This window comes from Phallusia mammillata, chromosome 2, assembly GCF_965637545.1.
Source record: "Phallusia mammillata chromosome 2, kaPhaMamm4.hap1.1, whole genome shotgun sequence".
In the NCBI taxonomy this organism is placed as follows: domain Eukaryota; kingdom Metazoa; phylum Chordata; class Ascidiacea; order Phlebobranchia; family Ascidiidae; genus Phallusia; species Phallusia mammillata.
The window spans coordinates 8,513,938-8,528,337 of NC_137253.1; the positions used below are offsets into that span (position 1 = coordinate 8,513,938).

The window sequence follows — 14,400 nt, forward strand, 5'->3', positions numbered from 1 at the left end:
ACAACTCCAGTACCCAGATAAATTTTAAGTGCGTTTGTTGCTTGTTTATCAAAATGCATCTACATTTCATTTACCATGTGAAACATTATGAAAAACAAAAATATTTGTGCTTGTTGCGACCTAATTATTAATATGTTTGCTTTATTGCAGTAACAGGCGACCAAAACCGCAACTTGGGGAGAAGCGTGACCTGACACTTTGTGATTCGTTAAACTATGTTAAAATTATTGCAATCGAAAATCTTTCCTCAGCATTGAGCAAACCAGACCCAATAAATCGGACTGTACTTTTCAAGTCGGGTGCGGGCTCAGTTTGAGCCGCATGTTATGCGCTCCTGTTTTAATAACTTTAGGCCTCTAATGCCCATAGTTAAAAATTACCAAACAATCTCTGCAACAATCATGCCGACTTTGGCCTGGAACGGTTAAATGGTTTTTCAGTTATACGCAATAGTTTTTTAATGGGCCTTGTTAGCTGCAGGTACCTTAAGAATTCCCAGTTTAAGACTACAGCACCTAAGTGTTTTCTAGCGTTGGATTATAAGTTATTCAGAAAAAAAAACGGCCCAAATATAAAATAGCGCTTGTTTCGCACATTTTTAATAATTTTTGTTATGTAACTCAAGTGTTAATAAACCGGTGTAACTGATGGCCGCTCATATCACTAATGGTGGCATGGGCATTAGCCGAAATGTTTGATTAATAAAGCATGTTGCTTTTTAAGCGTATAAGGGCCGTTATTTTCCCACACTAAATGTTTTCATATATAACTGTTTGGAACGGTGCCATGGTTATGGTTTTTGGCGGGTTGTCGAATATGAATAAACTTATTGGAATTTACTACAAAAGATAAAACACTAGGCTACAAACTCAATTTCCTGTCAATCTACCTATCTCTGGATCGGCTGAAAGACTCCTTTCACAAAGTGTTTAGTTACTTCATGTTGCTTTGTTTGTGGATTGCAAACGCATACATTCACTTTCCCAATGAATGAACAATTAACGTATCCCTAAGCAAAACCTCAACATTGTTTTTTTTTACAAACTTTAGTTTACAGTTCGTTGCACAATGGACAAAATTTCGTTGTATAGCTTCAGTCATAAAGAAAATCATATACTTACGGTTTAAAAAAATGTTATTTATTCGAGTAAGCTAAAACTGCTGGTAGCTAAGATGAACATATTACAACTGCTTTGTGTCAGTTTACAGTTTGTTGCACAATGAACAAAACTGCAACAAATTTAGCTTCAGTCATAAGGTAAATAAAAAGCTGGTAGATCATGCTGAACATGTTCATTATTTTATGTTCAGCTTTGAAGCGTTCATTAGACCAGCAATCGATGATCATCAGAACGCCATTAATTCCTATTACAAATGTTGTATAGAATACAACCAGCCTCCAAAGCATAACAAAATCAGTTGGATATTATCAAATATCGTAAAGTTTTTATTTTTTGTTCACAAAATTTCTTTAATCTTATTTCACCCCATACATCTCTTCAGAGCTGAACAATTCTTCTTCGACGATCTTGATTTGGTAAACTTGGTTGGCCCCTCTTCCTCCGAGCCCATCTTTTTCACACCTTAGACTCGGTCCATACATTTTGTAGCTTTCATCATTTCCACCCCAGCATTCTCCTCCATTCTGCAAACCTATCAGCTGAAAACCTTGCTTGTAGGCGACTTGTGTACACTTGGCTTTGGACATGTTGCGAAGCCAGTAATTGTCATTCAACAGCACGTCGTTTAGCCTTATCAGTGCACGATCGTGTTCATCTGTCCAGCATCCCAAATCGGTCAAATGTACTGTACAACAAATAGCCTGGTAAAGTTGTTTTCAGCTTCGAATGTTTGTTTGACAAAAAAGGGTAGAAAACGGTTGTGGTTGCAAATAAGTTTGTGCAAAACTTTATAACCAGGTTAATGTAGACGATACGCATTCGGTTGCAGTTTTAAGCAGCTCACGGGGACCTAAATACAAAACTAAATATGGGTGGTCTTGATTACCACAAAAGTGTTGCCTATATCGCTAATGATATAACTATATATCAATGGTTCCAAACCCCTGGGCAAACTCTTTACTATATACTAAGAGCTGTAGACAACGCTACATTAAATCAAATATAAGTTACAGTGAGCCTGACATGAAAGCGTCCCTCTGTCAAAATTTAACACTTTTTTCAACGTTTCCACCATGAATGATATTCAATGTTAGTTTCTGGGGGAAAAAGGCAAACCCCCATCACAAATTTCGTAGCCTATACAATTTATATTTCCCTAAAAAAATATTTTTTTGGAAATAAAATAAAATAAAGGGTTGCCACTACAGTCCGTTAGTAACATGGCCAATAGCGACGAAACCAGATATATACCCTACCCTTGGCAACACTGATAAGCCGGTATACTTGATTAGCTTGTGGTCCACCCTTTCCATCAGGCCTGCAGTCTTTAGATGTTCCGTACTTTTGGTATCTTGAACCAGCATTGCAAGCAGTCGAGCATTTTCCACTTTTCTGCAAAGCAAACGAAGTGCTAGCTTCTAAAACAGCAGCAGAACAACTAAGTTATTGTTATCTATCATGATCTTTCTGTAGTTTTTAACAGTCATGCACCAAAGGGTCATTTCACAGAAACATTTTTAGCCAATGTCATTTGTTGGTGTTTCGGTTTAACCAAAACTTTAAAAAAATGCGCCCAAAGCAGGACTCTTTGAATGCAAGTAAGATGTTTGTTGTGTCATGAACGAGTTTCCTTGCATTAGCAATACTGTTCTGTTCAAACTTTTTCCCGCCATTTTCAAATTATGGAAGATTCGGCAGAAATTAGGCTAGGCTATTTGATACTCGGTTTCGGCCCGAACGTTTTGCATAGGTAGCGGTGCATTACTTCCTTTTACTCTTGTGTTTTCCCAACCTGAAAGCTGACAAGAGTAGCCAAGCTGACAGCTGATAAAGCTATTTTTATCGAATAGCCCTGTCGTTTAAAAACACTGTATCTTGTCATTAATTGCTATACCGATTAGCGACGATAAAAATCTATGGATTGAACAAGTTTGAATATACACAACATGTATTTAGAAAAAATTGTAGCCTAGGTACCTTTATGCCAAATATGTTGCTTGAAATATTAGCTGCTACTCTAGCACATTTGCTGATCGCCAGTTCCCGTTCTTCGTAGTTTTCTTCGCTGAGTAGTGGACTGTCCTCTGCGTAAGCGATCGCATTAATTTTGCGTTTATCCGCCCAGCATCCAAGATCTTTGTACGCAGCTAACAAAAAGCACAGAACTGTTGGGTTTTGAACTGATACCGCACATACCGCTCTCGCTCATTTAAAAAAAAATGCTGCTAAAATATCAGGTTTGATGGTTCAACCGATTATACGATTACAAATTTGTTTGGACTTTTGCTTACCAGCGTAAAAGTCTTCGGAACTTGCATTAGTACTTACAAACAACACTGCTATAGAAATCATACTCCACATTATCGTTGACGCTAATTCCATCGTTAGCAACTGCGTTAAAACGTTTCGACTTTTGAAAGTAAAACATGAAGCTATTGACTGCGAACCTGCAAATGTCGACACAACGTAAAAAGTCGGAATGAGTCATTTATTTTATAATGTGTTACCTAAAACCGGGTCCGCACATTAGTCAGGATATTATAAAGCAATTATCACTTGTTATCGCAGTTGAAAAGTTCATGTTTTTGAATAGACTTGTCACAGTCCCCGAATTGTTAGGTTTCAGCTTACAAAATAAGTGAACTATTAACCTCCTACAACGATTGGTAAATAAGGTCATGGCTGTGCTTCTGTTGTTTTGGTGTATATCTTTGGCGAAAAAAACTCAAACTCAATCCATATCATAGTCATTTTACTACAGCAGGCTTCGTAGACAAGACTTGTGTTTCTAGATATTATTTCTCTTCAAATGTTACTTAATAAGCTACTTTTTCTGCATAAAACCACACCCTCTTTTCCCTGGCCCTAGTGGTTCGTTTCTAGGGCCCACTCGACTAGTTCTACCAACGTTTCCTTTCCGAGTCGTGTTTTACTCACATTCACTCTATAATGAGCGCCCATCACATAACGCTTCATAATACTGGATATCTGCAGCGCGTATGGCCATTATCCACCAATGTGTCCTCCACTGTTTTGCCCTCCATAATTGCGCAGCTATTTCCGCCAGGCGAATAAACTCAAAGAGATAGTGGTAGAGCTACCAACTCAATTTCTGTCAATCCACCTATCTTTAGGTCGGTTAAAAGACTCGCGCCACAAATTGTTTAGTTACTTCATGTTGCTTTATTTGTGGATATAAAGTGTCGAACCTTCGCTGTCACAACAACATGCACAACCTATCCCTAAGTAGTAAGCAAAACCTAAGCAATAACTTTTTAATAAACTTAATTTACAGTTCGTTGCACAATGTTTTGTGGCTTCAGTCATAAAGAAAATCACTTACTTAAGGTCTAAAATACTGTTATTCAAGCTTAAAGTGCTCGTAGCTAAGATGAGCATAACATTCAATTTACTTTGTGTCAGCTTTGAAGCGTCCGTGCAAACCAGCGATCACAGTACACTCAATAATCATTGGTACGTCATTCTTATTTAAGACGATTTATAGAATAGGCCAGCCCCCCAACAACAACAACGACAGTTTTGATGTCATCAAGTGTTTTAAAGTTTTATGTTTTTTCTACAAGTTGTTCCAATTTACCTGTTGATCTTATTTTACTCTAGAGCTAAATCTTCTTCGACGATCTTGATTTGGTAAACTTGGGTGCCCCAGTTTCCTCCAAGCCCATCTTCTTCACACACCAGAATCGGTCCATACATTTTGTAGCTTTCATCATTTCCACCAAAACATTGTCCTCCATCCTGCAAACCGATCACCCGAAAACCTTGCTTGTAGGCGACTTGTGTACACTTGGCCTTGGACATGTTGCGACGTTTGTAATTATCATGAAGTAACACATCGTTTAACGTTATCATGGCACGATCTGATTGGTCTTCCCAGCATCCCAAATCGGTCAAATGCACTGCACCAGAAAGAGTTTGATTTTGCGATTGGTAACCAATTTTGAATAGTATGTTTACTGTATACGAAAAAAAAAACATTGTTTAGTTAAGCACTTTACCCCTAATACTTATTCTACGTACTGCGTATTTACTAAAATCAATACAAGTAGCTTGTGGTCCACCCTTTCCATCAGGGCTGCAGTCATCGGATGCTCCGTACATTTGGTATCTCGAATTAGCATTGCAAGAAGTCGAGCATTTTCCACTTTTCTGCACAACAAACAAAGGTGACATATCCTGCTGCATAAATAAATACCACGAGATATTCTGAACAACTATAAAGGGCAACGTATAGCTACGATCTTGAAACCACGACTGTACTGACTTCCCTATGTATTACCTGTATGCCAAATATTGTGCTTGAAATATTAGCTGCTACTCTTGCGCATTTGCTGATCGCCAGTTCCCGTTCTTTGTAGTTTTCTTCCATGAGTAGTGGACTGTCCTCTGCGTTTGCTATGGCATTAATTTCACGTTTGTCAGCCCAGCATCCACGATCTTCGTATGCAGCTGAAAAGCAAGATAAAAGATTTTCCGATTTTTATCACTGAAATTATCTCACGAACAAGTTTAATATTACTAAGCCTTTATAACAGAAGAAAAGATCTTATAGTACACCAGAAATTCAAATGCCGTGCAAACCACGCTAACGTTGTCCATTACCAACCGTATTAAAATAAAAACTAAACATTGCCGTATCTATCTTTCGATATATACCTACCGACGTAATAGTCTTTTAAACTTGCATTGGTAATTTGAAATGAGACCGTCATAGAAATAATACACCAAACTAACATTGTTACCAATTCTATCAATGAAACTTAACGGTTTTTAAACGTTTCAACTTTACACAGCAGCTAACTGCAAATGAATTGTTGCAAATTTATTACAAAACAGCGCAATTAAATAACACTGAGTCATACTGTGTCACCTGAAACCGAGTTTAAGCATGAGTCGGCATTGTTGTTTAACATTTAATTCTTTTATCGCAGAAATACGAGTAAATAACGTAGCTAACAACTATAAATAAAATTTTAAATGTCACCAGTTGCAACCGATGTTTTAGGTCAGGGATACACATCCTTTTTATCCTTTCTGACCACAATATATTGTTCTGTATTTCGTCATTGGTCGCCAGTGTATCTAATCAGAGTTGCAAGTCGGGCCGGGTTCGGGCCGGGTTCGGTCTTAGGTATTTGTGAGAAAACGCCATTGTTTTTTAAATTGTCTTTGTTGTCTTTCTCTTTTTTCTTTTTCATCCTTTGTTGCAAGGCTTTCGTGGATAGGCCTGTCAATCAAAATTTCGGGCCTAAACGGGCTTTGCAAAAATGTTTGGGGTTCGGGTTCGGGCCGGGCCGGGCTTCGGGCTTATATATTTGGGCTCGGGCCGGGTTCGGGCTCAGATTATTGATAAAGTTTTTGTCCGATTTACACCTATTGCTCCGTAATCGCTGCCTTCCCGGTTTTGCAAGGACGTAAACTGTGCATGAATCTCTTGTTATGATTTTAAACTTGATTGACACTTTGCTGCACTTTTTGCGTTGAAGAATGGCCACAATGATTTGTCAAGCATAGCAGTTCCCTTAATTAACGTTAAGTGCTAATTTGAGCTTTGTGATTTTACACAATATTCCGTTATTGCAGTTACTCTTTATTTTAAATACAATTTCTGTGTTTTCATAGATTGCAATTGACATGTACACACAAATATATACTTCAAAAAACAAATATAATTGAAACTGAATTTAGACAGTAACATACGATTGAAAAAATAATATACATTTCCAAACACTCCGCTCACATTAAAGTTATTGCTTTTTTTTGCTTTTTTGCTGTTTGTCCAAACAACGAAACATTGCTGAAATTTAAACTATACTGCATTTGCTTACTGTCATCAACCTTACTTCTGAATACACGAATATGATTACCAATTCATTCGCAACAAAACACCTATTTTGTACATTATATTTACGTATCGCCCGGGTGGTGGTTATGTTTTCCAAAAGTGCTACTTTTTCGACATGGAGTTGCAAATTGTTTTAAATTTGTCTTTTTGAGCTAATTTGGAGTGATTTTGACAAGACATTTTTAGGTTAATAAAAATAAGCTCTCCGACAGGTTTATTATTCGCTTTTGTAGTAACATTATATTCCGTTGTTACGCCTGGTAGCTTTATTCAATTTTCTTGGGGTAAATTTTTATTTGATAAACCCGGTTGACTAAAAAGTTTCCCTGATTTGCACATGTTGATGTACGACCGTATTGTTGGTAAGTTTCGTTGGCGTTAGCAGAACTGTGACAGCGTCCACTGTTTTGCAAAGATAGAACTTGGTATCCGTTCTTAAAGGCGGCGTTGACGCACTTAGCAATAGACCCCTTGCGCAACCAGTAGGCTTCAAAAGCCAAGATAGAGTCGTGTTCTAAACTGGGGATGGCGAATGAAGAAGAATTGTCTTTCCAGCATCCAAGGTCGACCAGACGGACTGCAACAAAAATGTCTTAAAAAGATTTTTTGTCTAATTTCCCACCAGAAAACATCATATTGTTTTGTGTAAACAGGCATGTAAAGATAAGTACATGGAGAGTCTATGTTCGCTATTATAAAGTATTTTAACTTTGCTTAAACAGTAGTTAACAAAGATCAATATTGTCATTGATGTCGAATCATCTTGTGACTCATCAAACATTTAAACAAAGTTACTAAATACAAACTAATAGTCCGTGTGAGTTGATTGTTGTTGCCAGGCGTATATATAACTTGTAGTAATGGTAATATGACACACTACCCAACACAATCGTTGTTATAACAACACACAGGGTGTTCAACGGGACAACTCGCACAAACACAGTTCTCAAAACTGTTTAAACGTGTAAAAACTATCGATAGATACTCGGCATTAGAAAATCGAACATTTCTAAGTTTATCTTTATAGCGGGCAAGTGAAGTGAATATTCAACTTTTCATGTCTTTAAGCATCTCTACTAAACATGTATACCTCTGGTGCTTATAATAAGTCGATAAACTTGATTTGCTAACGGACCTCCTCTTCCGTTGACATGGCAACCCGTGGACACTCCGTACATTTTGTATCTCGATTCAGCATTGCAGGAGGCGAGACATTTACCTCCGTCCTGTCCGAACGTTTGTGGTCGAAAACACAAAATTCAGTTGAACGTCGTCGCAGTTATCGAAATTACAGATAACAACATGCACTGCAATGCACCTGTATGGCGAATATTGTGCTTGAAATGTTAGCTGCTACTCTTGCGCACTTGCTGAAGACCAGTTGGCGTGCTTTGTAGTTGTGGTTGTATAATGGATGATCTTCTGCATTTGCGATCGCATTCACATCACGCTGATCCGCCCAACATCCAAGATTCTCGTATCGGGCTGCAAAACGGGATTAAAACTGATTTCGTGTAAAAAACTGATTTCGTGTTGGGTTTTACCGTATTATGATTGTTATTTGTTACCCCTATGTGGAACGTGATAACTAATCTCGTTATTCACTTTAAAAAATTAAGAATGCAAACAATGACGCCATGACGCAAAAATGGTAATCTGAATAAAACCCTAAAATTGGTACTGCCACGATGAAAACTACTCCTGTAAAAAATATTTGCAAAATGTTTGTTACATCACCTTTCTTGCCTTAAATGCTATCTACATTTAAAGAGTTTTTAACTTTCATCCCTTTTTATATTTTTTCTGATAGAATTGTTTATTTTTGGTTATGGCGACATGGAAAGTTTACAAAAACTACAATACAAAATAACAATGAAAGTAACTTGCCTGCGTGGAAATAGCGGTCCAGTGCGTGAACGCTAAAACAAACTGACAACAAAATTACACTTTTTAAAAACAGCATTTCTGAAGTAAACACTGCAACAAACTTTATCACCAATTTTGCCGAAATTATGTTTGCCCAATTAATATCGCAACGCAACCCTATGTAAAAGTGCAATGATTCATATAGTTTATTATCGACTGTTATTTGTTTAGCTGTATTTATTTTGGATGGATGAATCAGACATAACACGTAAATGTGTTGCACTTTTTATCTCACTAATGTACAGATGACGTGTACCAGTTTTGTAATACGATTTTTATGGAGACCACACCAATATCATTGCATTTTGCTCGCCACTAAGACTAGTTTTATAAAAATTTAGTAAGCCGTATTCCATGCACAACACTTCGAAGGAATATTTCTTTTCATAGTGAAATATTTTGTTTTCCGTTGTCCTTACTTTTGCAGATATCAGCCAGATTTTTATTAACGTAAATACTGTACCATAGATAAGCTTCTTTAATAGTTTGTTTGAGCCAAACAGAATCAGTCTCGACAACATTCCATAACCTACTATATACTTCACCAAAACGCGTTTAACTTCATCAGCACCTTATTCAAATAGAATATCTGCCTCAATTACCATTGTTACGGAATTATTTTGGTAACCTCGAAATTTAGAGAAAGTTGTTTGGGTGCGAGATCTTTAACGCTAAACCTTCCCAACTATCCCGATTGTATTCTAACACTCGAGGCTACCTCCCTAATTCGTAAAACGGTCCAAGACCCTGCACTAACGGCTTATCGCTAAAACCAATTGTTACAACGGTGACTTCGCTACTGGCCAAAACAATATATATTATAATGAATAAAACTGTTGAAAAGTACTGTTCAATCACGTTACGTTAAGTTACACAATACCACAGCGCAGCACAGCAGCACAACAGCACCAAAAACAATCGCGTACACTTCACCGGGGCCAGGAGAGAACTGCCTCACCAAACACGAGGAGAAACGACGTCACATGCCTCTAGGAATGTGACCAATCACAACGCGTCACGAGAAATTACTGAAGCGGGGATGCGTTCGAAATGTTACCGGTGTAAAAGTACAAATAAAGATATTAAAGTGAAAAGGGGTGAAAATGGAACACAAGAAAACAAAAGTGGAAAAACAAGAAGTGAAAGGAATAACGTGAAAATAAATATGGCTAAACAAACAAACATTATAAAACAAAACGACTAATATATTAATAGGTAAATAAAGTTACAGTGAAAAGCAAGTGCAATAATAAAAATAATAAATAAGCAGATGCCAAACTAAGTGAACACAGTGAATAAAATAAACTAAGTGAACACCGGTTCACGTTACACCATCTCATCGTGTTAACTTAATCTTCCACGCAGCGTTTCGGCTTTTTTTAAATGTTTTTTATTTACCTAAGCACTACACATTCGTCAAAGATTCATGTTTTTTTTCATGAATTTAAGTGGCAAAACGACTGTCCGTCAAAACATATTATTGTTGAAAGAAACGACATGAAAAAGGTGCGCTAGAGGTAGAAGAATAGAAGACGATAACGAAACCTGCGCTTCTGTTACAGCAAATAAGTTTGGAACCACTGTCCATATTCCTTTATTTATTTCTAATGCAGCTTAAACAATCATCTCTATTTGTTACACCGTTTATTTACACATATAAGTCGTGCACACATTTACATTAGGTCACATTGAACAAACATTCGAAAAAAAATCACCACATTCTGTTGAAATTACGTTAAAATACATTAAAAGAACTGATATGTGCAATATAAAGCGGAATAAGCTTTAGACAGAGCATTGTTTATGAGAATTTATTACACGAAAAAGGCTAAATTATTATTTGTGTTTGTAAAACAAAAACATGTTCAGTCCTGTGGTCATTAGACAATGAGTGTTAAACAAATGTTAAAAAATGGAACCACATGTTTATAAAAATAACAAAATTGTGAAAAAACTGTGGCATCAAATTTGAAAAATCATGTCTATGTCGTCATAATACGATTGAAATCAACAGTCAAAAGGTCTGATTTTTACGTCATCAATCGCAATGTCACCTTCGTAATCTGAGCCCCTTGTTCCCTCGAACACAACCTGAAAGGGCTCCGTCGAAGTAATGGTGGCACTTCCCAACGACCAAACGTTACCTGATAACAATATTTAGTTTGAACTGTATCACATATATAATCAAAGTGACCTAAGTTCTATCTCATACACCAGGATGAGGCGTGGCTAAGTGTGATGTAATTAACTGTATCTTGACTAACATTTTGTATCTTGACAAGGTTTGTTTGTTACAGACGGTTTTGCTTGTTCAAACAAATACGAATATTTACCAAAATAGTGAAAATTTCAAGTGTTTGCGTTACCTATACCAGGTTATGAACCGAAAAGCAGTTGTTAGGTGTTACATTAATAAACATGACGACAGAGCAATAATTTGTACCACAACCACCACCGCTAAAAATTATGTTGAATGGACATAAAAGAAGAGAGCTTTTTGCGACCAAAACGTTTTTAAACTTCGCCTCACATTTGTTTGTTTTGCCAACAGATACAATGTATATCTTACCTTGATTGCCGCTCAGGCTCCATACGAATGCATTGGAACGATTTGGTCTCTTTAAATAGACTTTCAATGTCCCAATATGGCTGCCCTATGCAAACAAATCTGTGTCGTTTAATCTATTTAAATAGGAGATTTACGGTGTCCCTATTAGGTATTGAGATGTATCATTGGTTTTGAATTGTTTTGACGGAATTGTGGTTCTATGGGATTAAAATGGTGGTTGGTTTCTGCTCTATTGTCGTTTGCAAAAATAACATCATCATTTGTAGTACAATCTAAAATCATTGTAAACCTGTCAAGGTGTGGATTTGCAAGTCATTCTGTCAAATAGTCTTAAAAATGTTACTTTGAAGCGATTTAATATTTGTTGTAAGTAGTCCTTCTAATACTTACATACATATGGTAGTGAAATTGAAGGTATTGACCTGAAAAAAGCATCATTTTTTAAAATTTGTTTCTTCTTTCAAGTTAAAAACACATAATCAATCGTGTATATGCTTAAGCCAGGGATGCTCGACCTGTTTTGACTCAAGATCGACTTTTGACCTATTCAAACTATCGGGATCTACCATTTCAAAACAATACCAGAATATGCGTTGATTAGCAATGGATAACAAATGTAAAGCTTTAACTAATTGACATCGGTAATCCAAACCTTCGCCAAATCTCGACCTTTTTTTTGGTCCAAATGGTTGCGGATTGAGGTTTACTTTCTTACCCAAAGGCATATTTAGTGTCTAAACCAGCAAAAAAGCGCGGAAGAGTAAAAAACCGTCTCCCTGAAATTACTTCGTGGAGCAATGGCAGTTTTGGAATCGTATTTTAAGTATATTCAACGTTTGTGGTCCGCCTAAGCGTCTAAGCAAGTGTTTCAGAAAATGCAAAAACTACAATTAAATAAAATCTACAAGCACTAGAAACTGATACCAAATTCACTAGAACTGCAAAATGTTATGTTTGCAAACCGGTTGAAAAAGCCTTGTTTAATATTTGTGCGTTGAAGAATAACTTTAGTCTATAAATTTTGAAAATTTGAGTAAAATTAAATAACATACAGACAACTTTCCACCAAAAAAATATAATGAGATGAAAAATTACATCATTTTTTTACCATTGGTTGGTGGCAACATTGGTGAAACCAGTCTTGCTTTGTCAAGATTTTGTCGAGGACTCGTTTCAATGTACATGTAGTGACCTAATTAATAATATAAATGAATTTAGTAAATAAGTTAAATATATATACTGCCTCTTCTTAAAAAAAGTTATTTTTTAGATTTTTTAACTTTTTGTTTTGTATGAAGTATCAAGCTTAATTTAAAACTGGATTATTTCACTCCATTTTATTGTCAGATTGTGGTTTGTAAATTGAACAAGTTATATGGCATTTTTTTAATTGGTATTGTTAATTAATTCTCCCATTTTTCATACTTGAGTACTAACCTCCAGTAGTTCCCAGTGTATGATCTGCACTTGGACCTGTACCAACTGATGACGTGGACCCAGAATGCCTTGTCCAAGTAAAATGAGCGCTCAAATCATCAGTGAAGTTACACAAACCACATTCAAAGTCACAACTAAAAGGTCTCACTGGAAAACAAATACAAAACATCCATTCCATCTACAATGTCACAACACTACAAACACATTGTAAGCATACAGTATTTGGGCATTGTTTCTCCCATGAGCATAAAGTATAACAAACTAACAACCGGGTGCATATTTTTTTTTAAATGGTTGCGAACTTAAACTACAGGGCTTTCTCAGGAAAATCACGAGAATTCTGCGGGTTTTCGTTACGTCACGTTTAGGTTGATACGCAGTTTGACTACAATATTGTCGACGATGCAATGTTTTATGCCAGTCGTGTATGAAGAGGACTAAGAAACATTTTAGCGTCTAAACATGGCAAAGACTGATGCACTTAGGATGTTTGAACTGAAGGTAATGCTCATTAGGTTATATATAGTAGTAAATCATAGTAGTAAATTATGCACAAGTCTATAATGTCTTCTGCAGAATATGTTTTTTATTAATGAACGACACTCACACGACCTTTAAGAACGTTTTTAATTGTTGTGTTAAATATTACACATTAATTGCGATCACATATAACCATTACAACCATCACTAAACTGTGCCAAACGTACTTTGAATCTGAGGGCGGCCGGTTGCTACGTAAGGTGTCCTCTGACTGGTTTAAAAAATCTGATACGCGGGGTGTGTTGTGTTTGGTTAAAAGGCATCGTGAACCGGAAACGTTCTCCATTGTGATTGGCTTAAAAAACCCTCGTTCGAATTTAGAAAATGTGGAAATATGCTCCCGGGACTAAAGTAATTGTTTTGCTGTATTTCATTTGGGTTAGTAAAGCGTTTGTTAATGTTCTATAAAGCAACAAACTAGTTGAAACGCCAATGTGGGAAACTTTAGTTGAACAAAACACATTGTAATTATAAATGGCCCATGCCCTTTCCCACACATTCAATCAAGTGTCAAAACTTAACGCTTAATCTGCTTCTAGTCTGCTTTAAGTATTACCGCTTCATTTTCGGTCAGCGCTATGTAATAATTTCACAAAACCTTTGGTGCGAGGGAGTTTATTGTTGCGAAGGGTCATATAATATTAATGACATTACGCCATGAGTAATCACTTCTATTTGAATACAGTATATAGAAGTGAAAGTCATTGTTAACAACGATCAGACAGTAATATTTTCAATAGGTATGATTTGGATTGCAAGTGAGATTATGGACAGAATTTTTGTCCTCCAAAAAACAGATGGAAAGTAGGCACAGAGTTCCTGTTTAGTTTTTTTTCAAAAAACAACAACATTGGAATAAAAGTCTAAGACAAACGTATACATTCGTAGGATTGCAAGTAGTACTCCAGGGCCTAAAACATCACCATACTAACGAGGCAATC

At 36.5% G+C, this 14,400-nt stretch overlaps 1 protein-coding gene across 1 annotated transcript in view; it reads right to left on the reverse strand.

Moving 5' to 3' along the window:
• Positions 1–14,400, reverse strand: part of LOC145212914 (uncharacterized) — a 35,704-nt gene that overhangs the window by 10,485 nt on the left and 10,819 nt on the right. The window lies entirely within an intron of this gene.